We start from the raw sequence: 14870 nt of genomic DNA on the forward strand, positions 1-14870 counted from the left end.
AGGGAAGAGGCAAAAAGAACCTATGGGGTTTGAGGTTAGGCTAGCGAGTGCCCTTTGAGGGTGGGTGGTGCCTGGCCGGAAGCGTGAGAGGGCTTCTGGGGGCCTGCCTGCAGGTGCTCTTTCTTAATCTGGCAGCTGAGCACACGGACGTGTGCACCTTGCAGAAATTTACCGAGTTGGACGCGTGTCACTTATGTCTTTTTCTCTGTGTATACTACATATATTTAAAAGGTTTGCTTTTTAAATAGGATTATTTATTTATTGTATTTTTGGCTGTGCTGGGTCTTCGTTGCTGCTCTGGCTTTCTCTAGCGTGGGACACGGGCTTCTCACTGCACTGGCTTCCCTTGTTGCTGATCACAGGCTGTAGGACACTTGGCCTTCGTTAGCTGCAGCCTGGACTTAGCCCACGACTACTGGGCTCCAGGCTCAGCAGTCGTGGCACAACAGCTTAGTTGCTCCGTGGCATGTGGGGACCTTCCCGGACCAGGGATTGAACCCATGTCTCCTGCATTGGCAGGCAGATTCTTCACCACTGAGCCACCAGGGAAACCCTATATTACATATATTTAAAAGATTTATTCTTCAAAATAAAGTAACTCATGGCTGTATGAGTTTTCTATTGCAGCTGTAACAAACTACCATAAACTTAGTGGCGTAAAAGACACAGATTTATTCTGTCACAGTTCTGGAGACCAGAAGTTTCAAATCGGTCTCGCTGGGCTAGAATCAAGGTGTGTTCCTTCTGGAGGCTGAAGGGAGAATCCTTCCAGCTTCCAGAGGCATCTGCATCGCTTGGCTTCTGACCCCACCCTCGGCTTCCATCGTCACATCGCCTTCCGTGACTCTGATGCTCCATCTTCCTCTTACAAGCTCCCTTGTGACCACACTGGGCCCCACTGGATAATCTAGGCTCCCCTCTCCTTTTCTAATATGAGTTCATTGATTTGGCTGCACCAGATCCTAGCTGTGGCATGTGGGATCTTTAGGGGGGGCATGTGAACTCTGGGTTGCATCATGTGGGATCTAATTCCCTGACCAAGGATCGAACCCGGGCCCCCTGCATTGGGAATATGGAATTTTAGCCACTGGACCACCAGCAAAGACCCTCTTCTCTTTTTCAAGATCCTTAACTTCATTATTGGAGTAGAAAATGACAACCCATGCCAGCATTCTTGCCAGGTGAATTCCAGGGACAGAGGAGCCTGGCGGGCTACAGTCCATGGGGTCGCAAAGAGTCGGACATGACTGAACAACGGAGCACGACTTCATTATATCTGCAAAGTCCCTTTTGCTACATAAACCCAGGGATTAGGACGTGGGCATCTTTATACTGTCTGCCACAACGAGCATGAGAGCACGGGTGGAAAACAGAATTATATATATATGTCCACCATCCAAATCACTGCTTAACAGTCTGGTGCATTTCCACTTAGTCTTTAGAAGCATAGTTATCTTCATACTTCACATAAAATGTGAGCATTCTGCTTTTGTTCACTGAACATTACCTCACCAGCATTTCCATGCTAATACATATTCTTCTAAATGTCATTTTAAATGGCTGTGTAATATTCTATTGAGTGGATGCAGCAGAGAGTTAACCATTTCCTTCTAGTTGGGTATGCTGGTAATTTCATTTTAAAAATACCATTATAAACAACATCATGATGAACCTCTTTGTATATGAGTCTCTTGACTTGCAGGTGGATCCTCAGGCTGTGAGAGTGTGAACATTTTTCCTGAACTGACATCTAGTGCCAACTTGCTTTCCAAAAGGGTGGTGGCAATTTACATTCCGACACCGAGAAGTATGGGCATGAATGTCTGTTTCGCTGTACGCTCACCAGCATTCAGGAGAACCTTAAAATTTTTTTTTGCTCATCTGATGGGCAAAAAATAACGACTCACAAAGTTGTTTTAAAGCTATGCCCTTGGGTTTTATCAGAAGTAACAAAACAAAACAGTTAATGTGAAAAGTCATTTTGCCTTTTGCTGCAGTTTTCTTAATCACCCAGTAATTCAACTCCTAGGGACTTATATTAAAGAAATAGTCAGGGAAGGAGGTTTAAGAGGGAGGGGACATGTGTATACCTATGGCTGATTCATGTTGATGTATGGCAGAAACCATCACAATCTTGCAAAGTAATTAGCCTCCAATTAAAAATAAAACAAAAGACTTTAAAAAAAAGAAGAAATAATCAGAGAAGTACACAAAAATACTCATGCAAAGATGTGTATCATAGCATCATTTGTAAAAGCCGAATTTGAAAGCTTAAATGTTAAAAATTAGTGGAGGATGTGTGATCCTGGGGATGCTGCTGTACCCGCATCTTGTTGGTTTCTTTCTGAATCACTCCTGCCCTATCTATTTATTAATCATTCATTCATTTATCTCATATGTGGACTAAGGTCTGTGCTGCCAACTGGGGGTTACAGTGATGAACCAAAGATCGGAGAACAAAAAGCTGCCCTCGTGAAGCTTACAGTGTTGTCGAGGTGAGGAACCTACTTCACTGAAGTTGGAATAGAGACCATCTGTGCTCTTACAAACCCAACTTCCAAGCCTCTAGTTAATCTGCTTGTTTATTACTCCCTGGGCTAGACTGCAGTCTCCTTGAGGGAGTGTAGTGGGTCTCTGCTGTCTTGTCAGCCTGGCAAGGAGTTCCTCCTCTTTCTAGTAATAGCAATGTAATTTTCGCTGGGAACTCTCCCTTGGTCTACATTCATTCTATGGGATTTCAGTGGCATTAACCCATCCTAGGTATTAGGAGAAGGTGCATGACCTAGGGGCTTCCTTGGTGGCTCAGATGGTAAAGAATCTGCAATGCAGGAGACCCACGTTCATTCCCTGGGTGGGGAAGATCCCCTGGAGAAGGAAACGGCAAGCCACTCCAGTACTCTTGTCTGGAGAATCCCATGGCCAGAGGAGCCTGCTGGGCTCCTCCATAGGGTCACAAAGAGTTGGGCACGGCTGAAGCGACTGAGCACACGCGCACACGTGGCCTAGGTCTGGTGTCTCCCAATCCCGAGACCTTTTCTGGGGTTACTTGCCTCAATCTTGGGGTGGGTTAGCTGGTAGAAATGAAATCCGAAAGTGCCAGTGACCATCCTGCTTCCCTTGGTTTTGCCGCACACGCTTGGGCAATCTGAGCTCTGCACATGTTCAGCCTCTGCTTCTCTTGCCAAACCTATGTCCTGATTTCAGGACTGTGCCACCCGGATGGAAGGGCTGCCATTTTGGAATGACCTACTCAGAGTTAGTGGCTTTTTGGTAATCTGTCCATCCCAGGAGCCTTTTATTGTTGCTGTTGTTTTTTTGTAATTTTCCTATACGACACCTGGTGATGCTGCCCTAATAGAGAGGGAGCTGCCTGAGAATGAAGGCCACAGAGAGGAAAGCAGATAGGAGAAATGGGGAGTCACGCTCCCAACAGTGATGTCTGAGTGCCTGATCCAGCCATTCCTGATGCTGGAACTAGTCTTGAACTTCCCAGTTACGTGAACCAAGAAATACACACTCTCTTTCCATTTTATTTTATTTTATTGCTTAAACCAGTTTTCACTGAAGCTCTGTTACTTCCAAGTGTGACAGAAGTGATGGGTATTGTGAGTAACTTCCTGCTATCTTTTCTCATACAGCTCAGTAAGCTCTCATTTCCCCTCCATGAGTTGTCAGCTTACTTAACTCTGAAATGAAGCGCTGAGACTTCCCTGGTGGTCTAGTGGTTAGGACCCTGAGCTTCCACTGCAGGGGTATGGATTCGACCCTTGGCTGCAGAACTAAGATCCCAAATGCTGTGCGGTGCGGCCAATAAATAAATAAAATGGAAGAGTCGAATCCATGGCTCTACATGTTTCAATGCTGATCATATATACTCGACTTGAGAGGAATCTTGTTGCAGAGGAACTAAGGAAGGCAGAGTTTATCGACCCCACTCCACACTGCTGAAACAATGGCAGCTGGGGGCGATTAAGCGATTGTTCAAAATTACATAAAACAGGCACACACAACTCCTGGGATTCAGACCTTGGGCTATACGACTCCATGTCCTGTGTTCCATTGACAGGTGTGGAAGCTGAGATCGGTACAAAGGAAGCAACTTTAAAATCACAGGGAATGGCAAGAGGATTAATTAGTGGCAGGCTCTCTTTTTTTTAAATGAGAAGTTCTTTATTGACAAAGGAAAAAATAGAGAAATTTTGTAGAAAAATTGTGTAGAGAAATCTCTACACAATAGAGAAATCTGCATGGCACCATTAAAAAAAAACCTTTTTATTTTTGTTTTGGAGTATAGCTAATGAACAATGTTGTGATAGTTTCAGGTGGACAGCAAAGGGACTCAGCCATCCATATACAGATATCCATTCTCCCCCAAACTCCCCTTCCGTCCAGGGCAGTGGCAGGCTCTTTTGATCTTCAGCCAGTGATTTCCTGGGGGCGCTGCTCTGGGCCTCTGTTGTGGTTCGCAGGCTTATCACTGCAGTGGCTTCTCCGGCTGCAGAGCAGTCTCGAGGCCCACGGGCTCAGTAGCTGTGGCGCTTGGTCTCTACGGCGCAGGCTTCCATAGTTATGGTGCATGGGCTAAGTCACTCTGTGGTGCGAGGAGTCTCCCCAGACCAGGGACTGAGCCTGGGTACCCTGGTTGGCGCCCTCTTACCCACTGCGTCATCAGGGAAGTCCCCCTGCTTGATGCTTTTGTGCTGCCCCTTGGCTGGGAGCAGCCATAAAGGCGTTTTGGGAAAAAGAAAGTCAACACACATTTCTCCCACAGGGCTGGCCAAAACTTGGTTGACTGGGGTGTGAGTGTTGATTGGATGTGGAAAGCCCTCTGTCCTAGGCTTACAGAAGTGAAAACTGCTGTCACACTGTCCCCACGTCTTCGCCATGACATCATCCCCAGCCCTTCGCGCTGTGTGCAGTCATGTGACTTGCTTTGGCCAATGGCTTGTGGGTGGGAACAGTCGTGTGTAAATCTAGGACGTGATCGGCTTAGCTTGCTGCCATTAGTTCTCTGTGACTCTTCTCTGGCCACGAGATGCCTGCTGTAGGTGCGGACCCTTCTTGGCCTGGGCCCTAGAATGAGATACTTGGAGCAGACCTGAGCCAGCCGGACCTGCAGCCCACTGCAGACCAGCCCTAGATAAGCCAGACTCCATCAACCATCACAGAATTGAAGTTCCTGAGCGTTTGATACTCACTATATGGCAGTAGTTGGAAGTTACAGAAAGTGTTATTAAAATGAAAATGAATATACTCACATAACCTGATGATTCTGCCTGTCCTTATTGACCCACAGGCAACATACATGTACCTGAGAAAAAAGATGTTCACAGCAACATTGGAAGAGCAAAGAAACCAAAAATAACCCAAATGTCCAGCAACAGGAGAACGGATAAAGAAACACGGGTTTTTTGGAACACCACTGCAGCTCTTGAAAGAAATGGTACAGAGCTATTTAAATAAAGCTGGATGGATTTCCAAGACATATTGTTGAGTTAAAAAAGCAAGCTGCAGAACAATATGTACAGTATGATCCCATTTATGTTAAAACACACTCACATGCTTGCTCAAAACAATACTACTCATTTACTATACAATACTATGCACACACTATATTACTAGATATATGCACACACTTATAGACAAAGATCTAGAAGGACCCACCATAAATGGATAACAAAGGTTACTTCCAGGGAAGAAACTGTGATTATAGAGAGGTGGTCAAAGGGGACTCTAGCTTGATCTATTACACAGTTTTTAAAAAGCAAGGACACTCTATCCATACATTACTTGTATGTTTGAAAAAATAAATAATTTTCTAAAAGGGAAGAAATATATGTGAATACATGTCCATGGTATACTGTGAATATAAACCTAAGGTTCTATTTTTTTAAATATTACATCTTTTTTGTTTTTGGCCAGGCCACCTAGCACATGAAATCTTAGTTCCTTGACTAAACCCTTACTCCCTGCATTGGAGGCATGTGGTCTTAACTACTAGACTGCCTGGAAAGTCCCCAAATTTTTCATATTAAAAAAAATTCTTCCCATTCTTTTAAAATAATCATTTCTTTCTTTATTTTGGCCTTGTTTGTGGCATGTAGGCTCTTAGTTCACTGACCAAGGATCTTAGTTCTCTGACCAGGGACTGAACCCGTGCCCCTGCCTTGGGAGCACAGTCTTAAGCACTTGACCACCAGGGAAGTCCCCTGCCTAAGGTTCTGTTTAAATGTCTTTTAGAGGCAGACAGGCCTGACTTCTAATCCCACTTCTGCCACCAGTTTTGTGACACATTACCCCATCACTCTGAACTTCTGTTTTCTCATTTGTAAAATGGGGATATTTGGTTCTCATTTGTAAAATGGGGATATTAACAGGGTTTGTCATAAAAAGTAAATAATAATCCAGAGAGATGATATGGGGTGGGAGCTGGGAGGGGGGTTCAGGATTGGGAACTCATGTACACCCATGGCGGATTCATGTCAATGTATGGCAAAACCAATACAGTACTGTAAAGTAAAATAAAGTAAAAAAAAAGTAAATAATGTGTATAAAGTTCCAAGAATAGTGTCTGAGAGGTAGTATGTATTCATTTTAATGTTAACTCCGTTCCATTTCCCAGCCCCTCCTCACCCTAACCTTGCTTCTAACCCAGCATCCAGAAAACGATGACTACTTTCTGTCGCTTCCATAGCATTTACCCCTGCTGCGATAGGCATAATGATGGCTCCCCAAAGATGTCCTAATCCCCAGAACCTGTGAATATGTCAGGTTAGATGGTAAATTGGGATGAAGGCTGATGAAGGAATTAAGGTTGCTAATCAGCTGATTTTAAGATAGGGAGACTAAGGAACTTCCCTGGTGGGCCAGTGGGTAAGACTTCAGACTTCAGTGACAGAGGGCATGGGTTCGATTCTTGGTTGAGGAATTGCTGCAAGGTGCCACATGTTGCAAGGTGCAGCCAGAAAAGAAACGAAGACAGGGAGAGTAGCTGGGATTATTCAGGTGGGTCTAATGTAATCACATGGGGCTTCCCTGGTGGCTCAGACACTAAAGACTCTGCCTGCAATGTAGGAGACCTGGGTTCAATCCCTGGGTTGGGAAGATCCCCTGGAGAAGAAAGTGGCAACCCACTCCACTATTCTTGCTGGAGAATTCCATGGACAGAGGAGCCTGGAGGGCTACAGTCCATGGGGTCGCAAAGAGTGGGACACAACTGAGTGACTTTCACTTTCAATGTAATCACAAGGTCACTTCCACCAGGAAGGGAGAGCCTGTGTGAAGACGAAGCCAATCAGAGGAAGTCAGGGCTCACCAGAGGCACCCAGATAATATCATGTGAGTGTCTCAACCTGCGCTTGAAGTTTTGGGGGTGGCCATGACTTTTCATTTATATGAGGCAGTAACAATCCATCTTCCTTTTTTCTTTTCTTTTCTTTTCTTTTTTTTCCCAGCCAGTCTGAATTGGAGTTCTGTCTTTTGCAAATGAAATAATCCTTTGAGAATCTGATGAACTAGAAATCCTTTCCCTAGAGACAAAGACCTGTGGACAAAACTTTGTATACAATTTCGGGGGAACTTTTGACCCCCTGAAGTCTGGCCCCAGGTTATAAAGTCCAGCTGAGTTCTAAGCAGACTGCCTGGGAGGCATCGAAAGGAAGAAGCCTGTCTTCAAGGAGTCCAGGATCCCTCCTTCCATTCCTGGAGAGGAGCTTTGGGTCACAAAGGACTGCATCAAGGAACTGAAGGTGGGAGTTCTCTGTACAAAAGGCTCAGTACAAAAGGCTCTTTGGGATAACTTCAGTCTTAGCTTCTTTGAAGGAAATCTCTCAGCCCCTCTTTTGGAATCCACTAGAGGGAAAATATAAGATGGGAGAAAACTCACCATCTCTTGAATCTCCTTCCTGGACTCTTTTTCTCCCCCCACACTTCGGACAACCAAAGAATCAGAGTGGTACAGTGACTTGACCAAGATACACAGCAAATATACATAGAAGGTCTTGAATTCTGGCCTAGTTAGCTCACGCCTTCTCTTTCCTCTTAGAATAAAAAGGAAGCACCTCACTGTGGCCACCAGGCCCTATACAATTTGGCCCCTGGCTCTCTGCCTCCATTTTGGGCCTCCCCTCCCCCCTCATTCATTATGCTCCCTCCGGCTTCTCTGACTTTCTTTCTGTGCCTCAAACATACCAAGCACGCGCTTTTCCCCTGCTCTTCCTTCTGCCTAGAACCAATAGTGGATAACTCAAGAGGCAGAACAAGTCCACGTTCAAGGGCCCGCAAAGCCTGGGCTCTGTCCTTCAACAAGATTTTTATGGGGCAACATCCTCTCCCAGGCCTTTTCTGGGACAGAGCCCGGCCACAACCCCGACCCCGGTCCATCTGTCAGTCAGCCCCGCCACTCCCTACCCCGATTCATCAGTCTGTCACCCCCTTTGTGCCTGTCGCCTAACACCTCGCCTCAGGCCCTTTTCCCGCCTATTATCGCTCCCTCAAGGTAAAAGAAGACAGAAACACGAGGGCCCGCACACCATCCGCCGCACTGGAGAAAGTGCGCGCGACCCGCCAGCGGGCTCGCAGGAGCTCACGCGGGCTCGCCGGGGAGCTCACGCGGGCTCGCCGGGGAGCTCATGCCCTCCAAGGCTCCGCAACTGGCGACCTCACTCCCCCAGGCTCTGCTCGGCCTTACTGGCAGCCTTCCGCAAGCACGCGCTCGCCGGGGGTACGTGGCCCCGCGTTGCTGAGCGCCAGGTGGCGCTCACGCGTTCGAGCTCGGGGACCCAGCCAACCCTACGGACACTCGTGTTGTCATGGCAACTCTACTCCATCTAATGGGATACCTGAGCTATTCGGTTGGGTCCGCTAATCTGATTGGATGGCTGTTGAGTTCATTCCTGTATCTGATTGGATGCCAGGTACTCTTGCTCTTTCCTTCCTCTCAGAATCTCTCTCTCCGGGTCGGGTTTCTGGAGATGGAAAGTGGCTTGAGTCGCCAGGGGGCGTGAGGGGCGTCGCACCCGGCATTGGAACTTGGCCCAAGTCAGCTGACCAGACTGGCTCCCTCTCAGATACAGCCTCCCATTCCTCCGCCAGAGGGCGCCACAGTGTGCCGGGGCCCTTGGAGGTCTTGGTGACTGGTGACGCCACTGACGGGCCATTCTTGATTGGTTACATCCCTCCGCTCGAGAGACCTGGAGAACGGTATCTTAGGCAGAAAGAAATTGTGTTCAGGAATAAGGAATGACCTTGGACTCAAATACTTTAGTGTGCAGAGGGCAGTCACCTTTATTATTATTTCCAAGCTCCATAATCGCCCACAGACGTGCAAACTATTGTTAGAGGAGACGCCCACCTGCAGCTATGGACCCATATAATAGACACCTGTGGTTTTTGCCTGATTGGCATCTGTTATGTTTAAAAGACATTAATAAGCTTTTTATTTAAAGCAGCTTTACTACTACTACTACTAAGTCGCTTCAGTCGTGTCCTACTCTATGCGACCCCATAGACGGCAGCCCACCAGGTTCCCCCTTCCCTGGGATTCTCCAGGCAAGAACACTGGAGTGGGTTGCCAATTCCTTCTCCAATGCATGAAAATGAAAAGTGAAAGTGAAGTCGCTCAGCCTTGTCCAACTCTTAGCGACCCCATGGACTGCAGCCCACCATGCTCCTCCGTCCATGGGATTTCCCAAGCAAGAGTACTGGAGTGGGGTGCCATTGCCTTCTCCGAAAGCAGCTTTAGGTTTACAAAAAAAATTGAGCTTAAAGTACAGAAATTTCCCATCTATCCTAATGGGAACTCTGTACCCTAATTCCACACTCCCTAATACCCTCTCCTAATTCCCTTTATTATTAACATCCTATATTAGTATGGGATATTTATTACAATTGAAGGAAGACACCTTATGATTCTACTTACATGAGGTACCTAGAGCAGTTAAATTCATGGGGACAGACAGTAGAATGGTGGTTGCCAGGGGCTGAGGCAGGGAGGGTGGTGGGGGTGAGGAGTTGTTTAATGAATATAAAACTTCCATTTTTGCAAGATAAAAAAGTTCAGGAGACTGGTAGCATAACAATGTGAATCTACTGAACACTATTGCACTGAACCTTCAAAAGCGTTTAGACAGTAAACTTTACGTTATGTGTATTTTACCGTAACTTAAAACAATGCCCCAATTTTAAGTGTATTCTTCTCTGGGCTTTGACAAATATATACAGTGTATGGCTATCTTCACAATCAAGATATAGAACAGTTTCTGGCTTCCCTGATGGCTCAGTGGTAAACGATCCGCTTGCTTGTGGCAGGAGACATGGATTCAATCCCTGGTCCGGGAAGATCCCACATGCCTCAGAGTAGCTGAGTCCATGCACCACAACTATGGAGCCCGAGCTCTAGAGCCTGTGAGCTGCGACTGCTGAGCCCACATGCCGTGACTACTGAAGCCCTTGCACCCAGAGCCTGTGCTGCACAAGAGAAGCCACCGCCATGAGGGGTCCTCGACTGCAACTAGAGAGTAGCCTCTGCTCTCCACAACTAGAGACAAGCCCTCAACGAAACGAAGACCCCACACAGTAAATAGAGACATAAAATTGTTTTTAAAAACTCAGAGCATTCCTTTAAAAAAAAAAAAAAAAGGTTGCTCTGTACAGGCATATAATCAACCCCCCATCCCCACTCCCTTGGCCTCAGTTCAGTCACTCAGTTGTGTCCGACTCTTTGCAACCCCATGAATCGCAGCAAGCCAGGCCTCCCTGTCCATCACCATCTCCCGGAGTTCACTCAGACTCACGTCCATCGAGTCGGTGATGCCATCCAGCCATCTCATCCTCTGTCGTCCCCTTCTCCTCCTGCCCCCAATCCCTCCCAGCATCAGACTCTTTTCCAATAAGTCAACTCTTCGCATGAGGTGGCCAAAGTACTGGAGTTTCAGCTTCAGCATCATTCCCTCCAAAGAAATCCCAGGGCTGATCTCCTTCAGAATGGACTGGTTGGATCTCCTTGCAGTCCAAGGGACTCTCAAGAGTCTTCTCCAACACCACAGTTCAAAAGCATCAATTCTTCGGCGCTCAGCTTTCTTCACAGTCCAACTCTCACATCCATACATGACCACTGGAAAAACCATAGCCTTGACTAGACGGATCTTTGTTGGCAAAGTAATGTCTCTGCTTTTCAACATGCTATCTAGGCAACCGTAATCTGACTTCTATCTTAAGGATTAATGGTCTCTACAATTTCACAGAAATGGAATCATACAGTTTGCACTCCTTTCTGCCTGGCTTCTATCTGCGGTGTTGCACATTATCAGTAGGCAGTTCTTCTAATTGCTGAGTAGCATTCTGTCCTACCAACATACAATTACCCATTGTTTAGAAAGTTCCCACCGTTCCTAGTTTTCCAGATTGGGGTTGTGACGAATAAAGTTGCTCTGAATATTTGTGTGTACATGTGTTCTTACTTCTCATGGGTAAATGCTTTGGAGTGCCTTTTCTGGGTCACATGGTAAGCTTATGTCTCACTTTACGAAAAATTGATGAGCTGTTTTTCCAAGATGGTATGATGGTATGTAGCAAGTTTAATGATGACCCTCAGAAGATATTTTCTTAACTCCCCAGAACCTGGATTGGGACTTTACTAGGAAAGGGGGTCTCTAAAGATGTATAACTGAAGTAAGGGTATCAAGATGAGATTGTTCAGGATTTAGACTGGTCCTTAAATCCAATGACAGGTATCTTTATAAGAGAAAGGAGGGGAAAAAAACATATATGGATGACTATAACCAACTGATGTTATTCAAAGCAAACAGGTGATTAAAAAAAAAAAAATTGCCCTGCTTACATTTCCTTACCCTGAAACATCATTTCCCCTTCTAGAACACCTGATCCTTAATATATTAGGTCATCATGAAAGTGATTATGAAGATCTCTAATGCACAACTATATTCTAATAATACATAATAATTATTAGCAATTACAGTCAGCATTATTATCCATATTAACAGCTAACATTTGAGTCAGTTGCTATATACCAAATACCACGCTAAGTGTCTCGTGTATTATTTCACTAATCTGCACAACATTCTTGCGAAGTAGGCATTATCATTTCTCTATCTTACAGTTAAAGAAATCAGGGCATGGAGAGGTTATCTATTTTGCCCAAAGTCACAGAGATAATATGTGAGGAGGAGGAATTTGAATCTAGGCTCAAATTCAAAGCTTGCTTGTAGGGAATTCTAGGGGCTGGGACTCTGTGCTTCCACTGCAGGGGGCACGGGTTTGTCCCCTGGTCGGGAAACTAAGATCTCACATGCTGCAGGTCATGGTCAAACAAAACAAAACAAAAAAGCTCTCCTGTGTACCAGATAAACTTGCTGAACGTAGTGGCATCATCAAAGATGGCAAAGAGAATGAACTATCAGCACGCTCAGTAGAGTATGACATTAATGTACAGGAAAAGTTTGGTGTGATGGATTGTCTTCTTAAGGATATTTTCAGGGTATTTATTAGGTTAAAATCAACTTGTAATTCTTGTGGATGCTAACAGGCTGCCCTGTTAACCTTCAGTTCAGTTCAGTAGCTCAGTCGAGTCCGACTCTTTGCGACCCCATGGACTGCAGCACACCAAGCCTCCCTGTCCATCACCAACTCCCAGAGTTTACTCAAACTCATGTCCATTGAGTCGGTGATGCCATCCAACCATCTCATCCTCTGTCCTCCCCTTCACCTCCCGCCTTCAATCTGTCGATTAAAAAAAAAAATGTACTACTTGAGAGTTGTGAGTTAAGTTTTATTGGGGGCAAAATGAGGACGGCAGCCTGGGAGGCCGCATCTCATATAGCTCTGAGAGACTGCTCCAAAGTGGCAGTGGGGAAAGTCAGCATATAAGGTTTTGGTGAAGGGGGAGTTGAGTGCCATGAAGCACTCATTTTACGAAAGTCTTTTTGTTAGTGAGGATCTGATGTCACCATGAGGGGATTTAGTACTTCTCTAGATATGAGGAGATGCAAGGATTGAGATCATAAAATCTGTTCCTAAAAACATCCAACGATTCTACCAGACCTGTCCTACCAGATTCCCTGGAGCACAGAGTGCCTCACTCCACCCTGAACTCCCTCAGGGGTTGTTGAAGGTCAACAGCTATGGCAGCATGGGGTTCAATCTCCGTAGAGGCAGATGGCAAATGCCTTGTTGTTCAGTCGTTGGCAATGCTCTCGGTAAGTATCTTTCCCAGCATCAGAGTCTTTTCCAATGAGTCAGTTCTTTGCCTCAGGTGGCCAAAGTATTGGAGTTTCAGCTTCAACATCAGTCCTTCCATTGAATACTCAGGACTGATCTCCTCTAGGATGGACTGGTTGGATCTCCTTGCAGTGCAAGGGACATTCAAGAGTCTTCTCCAACACCACAGTTCAAAAGCATCAATTCTTCGGCGCTCAGTTTTCTTTATAGTCCAACTCTCACATCCATACATGACCACTGGAAAAACCATAGCCTTGACTAGATGGACCTTTGTTGGCAAAGTAATGGCTCTGCTTTTTAATATGCCGTCTAGATTGGTCATAGCTTTTCTTCCAAGGAGTAAGTGTCTTTTAATTTCACGGCTGCAGTCACCATCTGCAGTGATTTTGGAGCCCCCCAAAATAAAGTCTGTCACTGTTTCCCCATCTATTTCCCATGAAGTGCTGGGACCAGATGCCATGATCTTAGTTTTCTGAATGTTGAGTTTTAAGCCAACTTTTTCACTCTCCTCTTTCACTTTCATCTAGAGGCTCATTAGTTCTTCACTTTCTGCCATAAGGGTGGTGTCCTCTGCATATCTGAGGTTATTGATATTTCTCCTGGTAATCTTGATTTCAGCTTGTGCTTCCTCCAGCTGAGCGTTTCTCATGATGTACCCTGCACATAAGTTAAATAAACAGGGTGACAATATACAGCCTTGACGTACTCCTTTCCCTATTTGGAACCAGTCTGTTGTTCCACATCCAGTTCTAACTGTTGCTTCCTGACCTACATACAGGTTTCTCAAGAGGCAGGTCAGGTGGTCTGGTATTCCGATCTCTGTTAGAATTTTCCACAGTTTGTTGTGATCCACACAGTCAAAAGCTTTCACATAGTCAATAAAGCAGAAATAGATGTTTTTCTGGAACTCTCTTTCTTTTTTGATAATCCAACAGATGGCAATTTTATCTCTAGTTCCTCTGCCTTTTCTAAAACCAGCTTGAACATCTGGAAGTTCATGGTTCACGTATTGCTGAACCCTGGCTTGGAGAATCTTGAGCATTACTTTACTAGCATGTGAGATGAGTGCAATTGTGCAATAGTTTGAGCATTCTTTGGCATTGCCTTTCTTTGGGATTGGAATGAAAACCGACCTTTTCCAGTCCTGTGGCCACTGCTGAGTTTTCCAAATTTGTTGGCATATTTGCTGGCATATCTACTTCTGTTTTCTTGACTATGCCAAAGCCTTTGACTGTGTGGATCACAACAAACTGTGGAAAATTCTGAAAGAGATGGGAATATCAGACCACCTGACCTGCCTCTTGAGAAACCTGTATGCAGGTCAGGAGGCAACAGTTAGAACTGGATGTGGAACAGACTGGTTCCAAATAGGAAAAGGAGTACGTCAAGGCTGTATATTGTCACCCTGCTTATTTACCTTTAAGCTGAACAGCATCGCACCTTTCTAACCTTGACATTTATTAGGGTTTGAAAAGTGCTGCTCAATGCTCGAGAAAAAAAGAGTTCATGTACTCCTAATAAGACTACAATTAAAAAAAAAAAATCAGTGTGCTATGTGCTTTAAAAGAGAAAGAACTGGAAAGGAAGAGAGAAGTATGAGATCCACGCGGGACCAGGTGGTGTAGGAAGCAGAG

This window comes from Capricornis sumatraensis, chromosome 20, assembly GCF_032405125.1.
Source record: "Capricornis sumatraensis isolate serow.1 chromosome 20, serow.2, whole genome shotgun sequence".
NCBI lineage: Eukaryota > Metazoa > Chordata > Mammalia > Artiodactyla > Bovidae > Capricornis > Capricornis sumatraensis.